At 39.4% G+C, this 5,983-nt stretch overlaps 1 pseudogene; it reads right to left on the minus strand.

Annotated features, from left to right (window-relative positions):
• Positions 1 to 4,529: 4,529 nt before the first annotated feature.
• LOC101132381 (RNA-binding protein EWS-like) lies at positions 4,530 to 5,681 on the minus strand (annotated as a pseudogene).
• Positions 5,682 to 5,983: the final 302 nt, after the last annotated feature.

Here is a 5,983-nt window from a genome sequence, read left to right on the forward strand (position 1 = left end):
TTGTACACCTTGAATATATGTCTTTATTTGACAATTAAATATTTTTGAAGAAATTTGTATTAAATAAATTTACTTTTTGGTAAATCCTTTACTATCTTGCCAGCTCTTCAATATTTTGGGAAGATTTTTAAAAATAATTTTGCAGCATTTTTAATCATTTACAAAAAGAAGAGAAACTCAGATACCCAACCAGCAATATTATTGAAAATAGTCTTTTCAAGCAGAGTTAATATACCCTGCTTAGTACTTTACCTCTTGGCAGCCAATTAGTATGATATAAAAAGGTAAATATGGGCCAGGTGCAATGGCTCATGCCTGTAACCCCAGCACTTTGGGAGGCCGAAGTGGGCAGATCACCTGAGGTAAGGAGTTCAAGACCAGCCTGGTTGCCCATGGTGAAATCCTGTCTCTACTAAAAATACAAAAATTAGCTGGACTTGGTGGCACGTGCCTGTAATCCCAGCTACTCAGGAGGCAGGAGAATCGCTTGAACCCAGGAGGCGGAGGATACAGTGAGCCAAGATCCTGCCGCTGCACTCCAGCCTGGGTGACAGAGCAAGACTCCGTTGCAAAAATATATATATATTTTTTGAAAACTTCAAAAACTATTTTTAAACATTTAAATATATATACATGGATATATACACAAAGAAATACATGTATAGATGTACATATATGACATATATACATATGTAATGTACATAATAAATGCAGAATCTGTGTGTATGTAGACAGTTTATGAGTGTGTACACACTTTTAAAAAGAAAGAGAATAATAGACAAAATTGGTTGTTTACCTCCTGGAAGAAGGCAGGAGGACAGAATGGGAAAGAAAGTAAAAGTAGATATAGGTTATTGTTAATTTTCTAATTCTTGAATTGGATAAGTTTCCTTTAAATCTATTATATTATGAGTAAATTTGAATTGGATAAAAGTTTCCTTTAAATCTATTATATTATGAGTAAATTTAAAAGATCTTTTAATCTTTTAATATAACATGAAATAGTTAAATGAAATACAGAAAATAAATTTAAATTATAAAAACAAAAACATTTTAATGTTCATGTGTGCATGCCTGATCACAAGTTTCACTGGGGTCTGGGACATATCAAGACAATCTATATATACATAAGTACATTATTGAGCCTGTTTATTTTTTGCCTCTTTTTTAAAAAAAAGATGGGACTCACTGCATAAAAGTGAACTGATTAAAATCTTTGATCCAGAGTGCGGTATCATTACCATTGGTATATGTGTGATCTTTCTTTTTTTTTTTTTTTTTTGAGACAGAATCTCGCTCTGTCGGCCAGGCTGGAGTGCAGTGGCGCGATCTCGGCTCACTGCAAGCTCCGCCTCCCGGGCTCACGCCATTCTCCTGCCTCAGCCTCCCAAGTAGCTGGGACTACAGGCGCCCGCCACTACGCCCGGCTAATTTTTTGTATTTTTTTTAGTAGAGACGGGATTTCACCGTGTTGGCCAGGATGGTCTCGATCTCCTGACCTCGTGATCCGCCCACCTCGGCCTCCCAAAGTGCTGGGATAACAGGCGTGAGCCACCGCGCCCGGGCAGGAGGATTAGCCGGGCGTGGTGGCGGGTGCCTGTAGTCCCAGCTACTTGGGAGGCTGAGGCAGGAGAATGGCGTGAGCCCGGGAGGCGGAGCTTGCAGTGAGCCGAGATCGCGCCACTGCACTCCAGCCTGGCCGACAGAGTGAGATTCTGTCTCAAAAAAATAAAAATAAAAAAATGAAAGATCACACATATACCAATGGTAATGATACCGCACTCCGGATCAAAGATTTTAATCAGTTCACTTTTATGCAGTGAGTCCCATCTTTTTTTTTTAAAAAAGAGGCAAAAAATAAACAGGCTCAATAATGTACTTATGTATGTATATAGATTGTCTTGCTATGTCCCAGACCCCAGTGAAACTTGTGATCAGGCATGCACACATGAACTTTAAGATGTTTTTGTTTTTATAATTTAAATTTATATTCTGTATTTCATTTAAGTATTTAAAGTTATATATACCTTTATCGTACACCATTAGAGTAAATATTTTTAAGAGACTCGTTTTAGATGTGAATATATAGTGTACGTGTGTGTACATACACATGTATGTATTCAAACACATGTCCCAGACAAAAAGTTTTTGAAAAATATTGCCCTACGTAATCCAGAAGCCTACCTTGTTGCCGATTGGCTCTCTTCAGCTTCATTTTTTTCCTTTGGTGTTGACCTTTTTATCGACTAAATTAGACCATTTTAAAACTGCACGCGTTTATTCCTGGGTTCCTTTCAGATCTCTAGGGCACAACTGCTAACAGTGGCCTTGGAGTTGAATGCGGCTGGGAGAAGAAATCCAGGGAGTTAGCAGCCTCTCTGATTTCAACACACAGGACCATCTCACACCTTTTCATGGTGACAGCTGGGAACTGCGGCTGGGTTTTTTGTTTTTGTTTATTTGTTTGATTGTTTGTTTTTAGATGGCCTTATCCCTTCCCAGAGAGCACAGGAGTTTGTAAATTGAGACAGGAAATCACGGGGAATTGATAAATGTTAGAAATGTCTTTTAGGAAAACAGTTTGGAGACAAATAGTCTAGAATCTTGGGCCACCATTGGCGTGAAATTCTAACATATAAAAACCTCAAAGTGCCCTCTGCTGGCAGCCAGTGTTCACCGCCACTAGTCTGTAATTACAAAACCATGCAGACTTCATTGGTACCTACTAAGTTTTAAACTGATACAAAGGGAGTTATGCTAATATTTACTATTATGTTCTCCAACTGACAACATGGAAATGGCACCCCATAAGTTAGAATAGCTCTAAGTTACACAGAATCTACTGTTAAAAGACAGCTTTTGCTAAATGATTTTAAGTATTACAAACAAAACAAATTTATACACTAATTGAAAATGAAATGGACTGGTCATTTAAATTATTGAGAATAATTGTTATATTAAAACTAACTGTTCTGGCCGGGCACAATGGCTCACGCCTGTAATCCCAGCACTTTGGGAGGCCGCGGTGAGTGGATCACTTGAGGCCAGGAATTTGAGACCAGCCTGGCCAACATGGCAAAACCCACTCTACTAAAAATACAAAATATTAGCCGGGCTAATATTTTGTATGGCTCACACCTGTAATCCCAGCTACTCGGGAGGCTGAGGCAGGAGAATCACTTGAACCTGGGAGGTGGAGGTTGCAGTGAGCTGAGGTCATACCATCCATTTTGAAGAAGCTTTAATTAAAGAAACTTTAATTCAAGGTATAAATCTCTTTTGAGTCCTTACTTTACCAAACAGTATTTTATATAGCTAAGTAAATTAGGATATTTTTGATATGGAGTGAATATTTTAAAAAATTGTTAGTTTTGTGATATTGTCAGCTTTCTGATACTATTGCTATGTTAAAATATTCCTAATATAAGCAAGTGGAGAGCTGATGGATGAAACATGCATAGTGAAGTGTTGGTAATTGTTGAATGAGCATGATGGCCACACAGCATTCACTATTCTATTCCCTCTAATTTTTTGTGTTTTAAAATGTCTAAAATAATACAACACATCTATAGACACACATACTCATACTCATACACACAAACACAAGCATACAACTACAGTGCAATGTATTTCAGATTGAAATTTTCTTATGATAGGAAAAGTACATAGAAATGCCACCTTCTATATTATTGTTCAAACACTATAGACACACCAGTGACATTGGTCACTGAGCTGTTTTACTTAAAAAATAATAAATAATAGAAGAATAAAATAAAAGTTATTAGTAGTAGAGTGTGCTACATTTATAAAATTAACATTTTGTGAGCAAGTATAACTTTAAAAGAATTTTTTGCAAGAATCCCCAGGAATATATGAGTTCAATTCATTCACCACTGTATAAGTGCAAAATATGTGATATAAAACACTTATCAAAAATGTTCTGCGGCCAGGTGCAGTGGATCACACCCACAATTTCAGCACTTTGAGAGGCTGAAGCTGGAGGATCACTCGAGCCCAAGAGTTCAAGACCAGCCTGGCAAACATAGTGTGACCCCATTTCTATTATTTTAAAAAAAAAAAAGTCTGCCTGGCCAGTGGCTCACCCCTGTAATCCCAGCAAGCACGTTGGGAGGGAGAGGTAGAGGCAGGAGGATCGCCTGAGCCCAGGAGTTTGAGACTAGCCTAGGCAACACAGCCAGACTCCATCTCTACTATTTTTTTTTTAATTAGCCACGTGTGGTGGCACCTGTCTGTGGTCCTAGCTACTCAGGAGGCAAAGGCAGGAGACTTGCTTAAGCCCAGGAGTTAGAGGCTGCAACCGAGCTATGATCATGCCACTGCACTCCAGCCTGGGCAACAGAGTGAGATCCTGTTCCTTTAAAAAAAAAAAAAAAAAGTTCAAATTGTTCTGAAAAAAATTTTTTTTAATTTAAAAAGTTATTAACTAAGTTTAACAAACTAAATCTTTTCAATCACTATCAGCTTCAACATCAACAAGGGGAGAAAACTATCACCAAGAATATTCAGCAACATATGTACAATAATCCAAATTCACCTAGTTCACTATCTACAACGAAGACAGCCCCTTCACAATTCTAGCAACTTTTATTTTACTCTCACCTCTCACCATTTCCTCCCTGCACCCCAGGTAATTTGCTGCTCCCCAAACTCATCCCAACTCCCACATACCTCTAAGCCTTTATACCAGCTGTTCCCTGAGCTCCTCCTCACCTGGTGAGCACTTACTCATCAGTCGTTCAAAACTTGAAGCAGAAGTCTCCTCCAGTGTAGAAGCCTGGCTGCAGGATCCAGTTTGGGGTAGGTAACTAGTGGGAGGGTGCTTTCTATAGCTGCTTTGTTGACCATAGCTACTCTGCTGTCCATAACTGCTCGGTTTCCCACAGGTGTTCTGCTGAGAGTAACTGCTCTGATCATAGCTGGTAGGAGGGTAGGACGGAGGTGCAGTGACTGGCTGCATGGGGTAGCTCCCAGGTACCTGGGGATAACTGTAGTTACTCTGTCCATATCTTAGGCCAGGCTGGTTGTTAACCCCTGTGCTAGATTGAGGTTGACTAGTCTCAATGGGCTTGTTACCATCCTATGGTCTTGTAGGTGCAGTGGCTGCTGGCTGCTGCCCATTGGCTGGGTAAGCAGGCTGAGTGCCATATGCAGACGGAGCAGCTTGGAGGCCTGGGTGGTGGTGACTGTAGCAGTGGTGGTATCATAAGCACCAGTGCCACACCCCTGGACAGGCTGGCTGTATGCTTGGGGGGCAGTTGGAGTAGTATAACCAGTGGGAGGCTGTCCATAAGAGGTTGCATAGCCCATAGGTTGCAGTGGTCTGAGCCTGGGTATAGCTGACATCAGTGGGCTGTCCATAGGTTCCATAGCTTTGTTGCCCATATGCCTGGGTGGTCTGTGCATATCCTTGAGCAGGCTGGGCAGCGTAAGCACTGTAGCCCTGCTGCACTGCAGCTTGGCTATAGATACTGTAATCCGTTGACGCCATTTTCTCTCCTTCCTCCTCATTCTCTCAACATCCGTCTCCTTCTCGCTCCCATTTAACTTTTATCTAAAAAGATTACAGAAATCCTATTCTTCGCAATTTTCAAAGTTCTAACAATCTCATGCCTATATATTGAGGTCATTAAAACATTACTATAACTTTGGATATAATTCAGTGGACCAATGATAATGTTTACTCTCTAAGAAAAGAAACTACGAAACAATCTAGTTCTAGATCTTTATATAAAAGATCAACAAAGTAACTCATTTTCCAGTATGAATATTTATTAACTTGCTATTTGTAAATTGTTTATATTAAATTATCAGTTAAGCCTTCCCTGATTAATAATATTCCAGAGATTATATTGATTATAGTAGATAATTAGGTAAAAACACAACCATACAAAATTCTATTTTAAGAATTTTGAGGACAAAATTGGGAGAAATGTGGGGCAAGAAACTACAACATGGTTATTAT

The sequence above is a fragment of the Gorilla gorilla genome, chromosome 15 (assembly GCF_029281585.2).
Source record: "Gorilla gorilla gorilla isolate KB3781 chromosome 15, NHGRI_mGorGor1-v2.1_pri, whole genome shotgun sequence".
Taxonomy (NCBI): domain Eukaryota; kingdom Metazoa; phylum Chordata; class Mammalia; order Primates; family Hominidae; genus Gorilla; species Gorilla gorilla.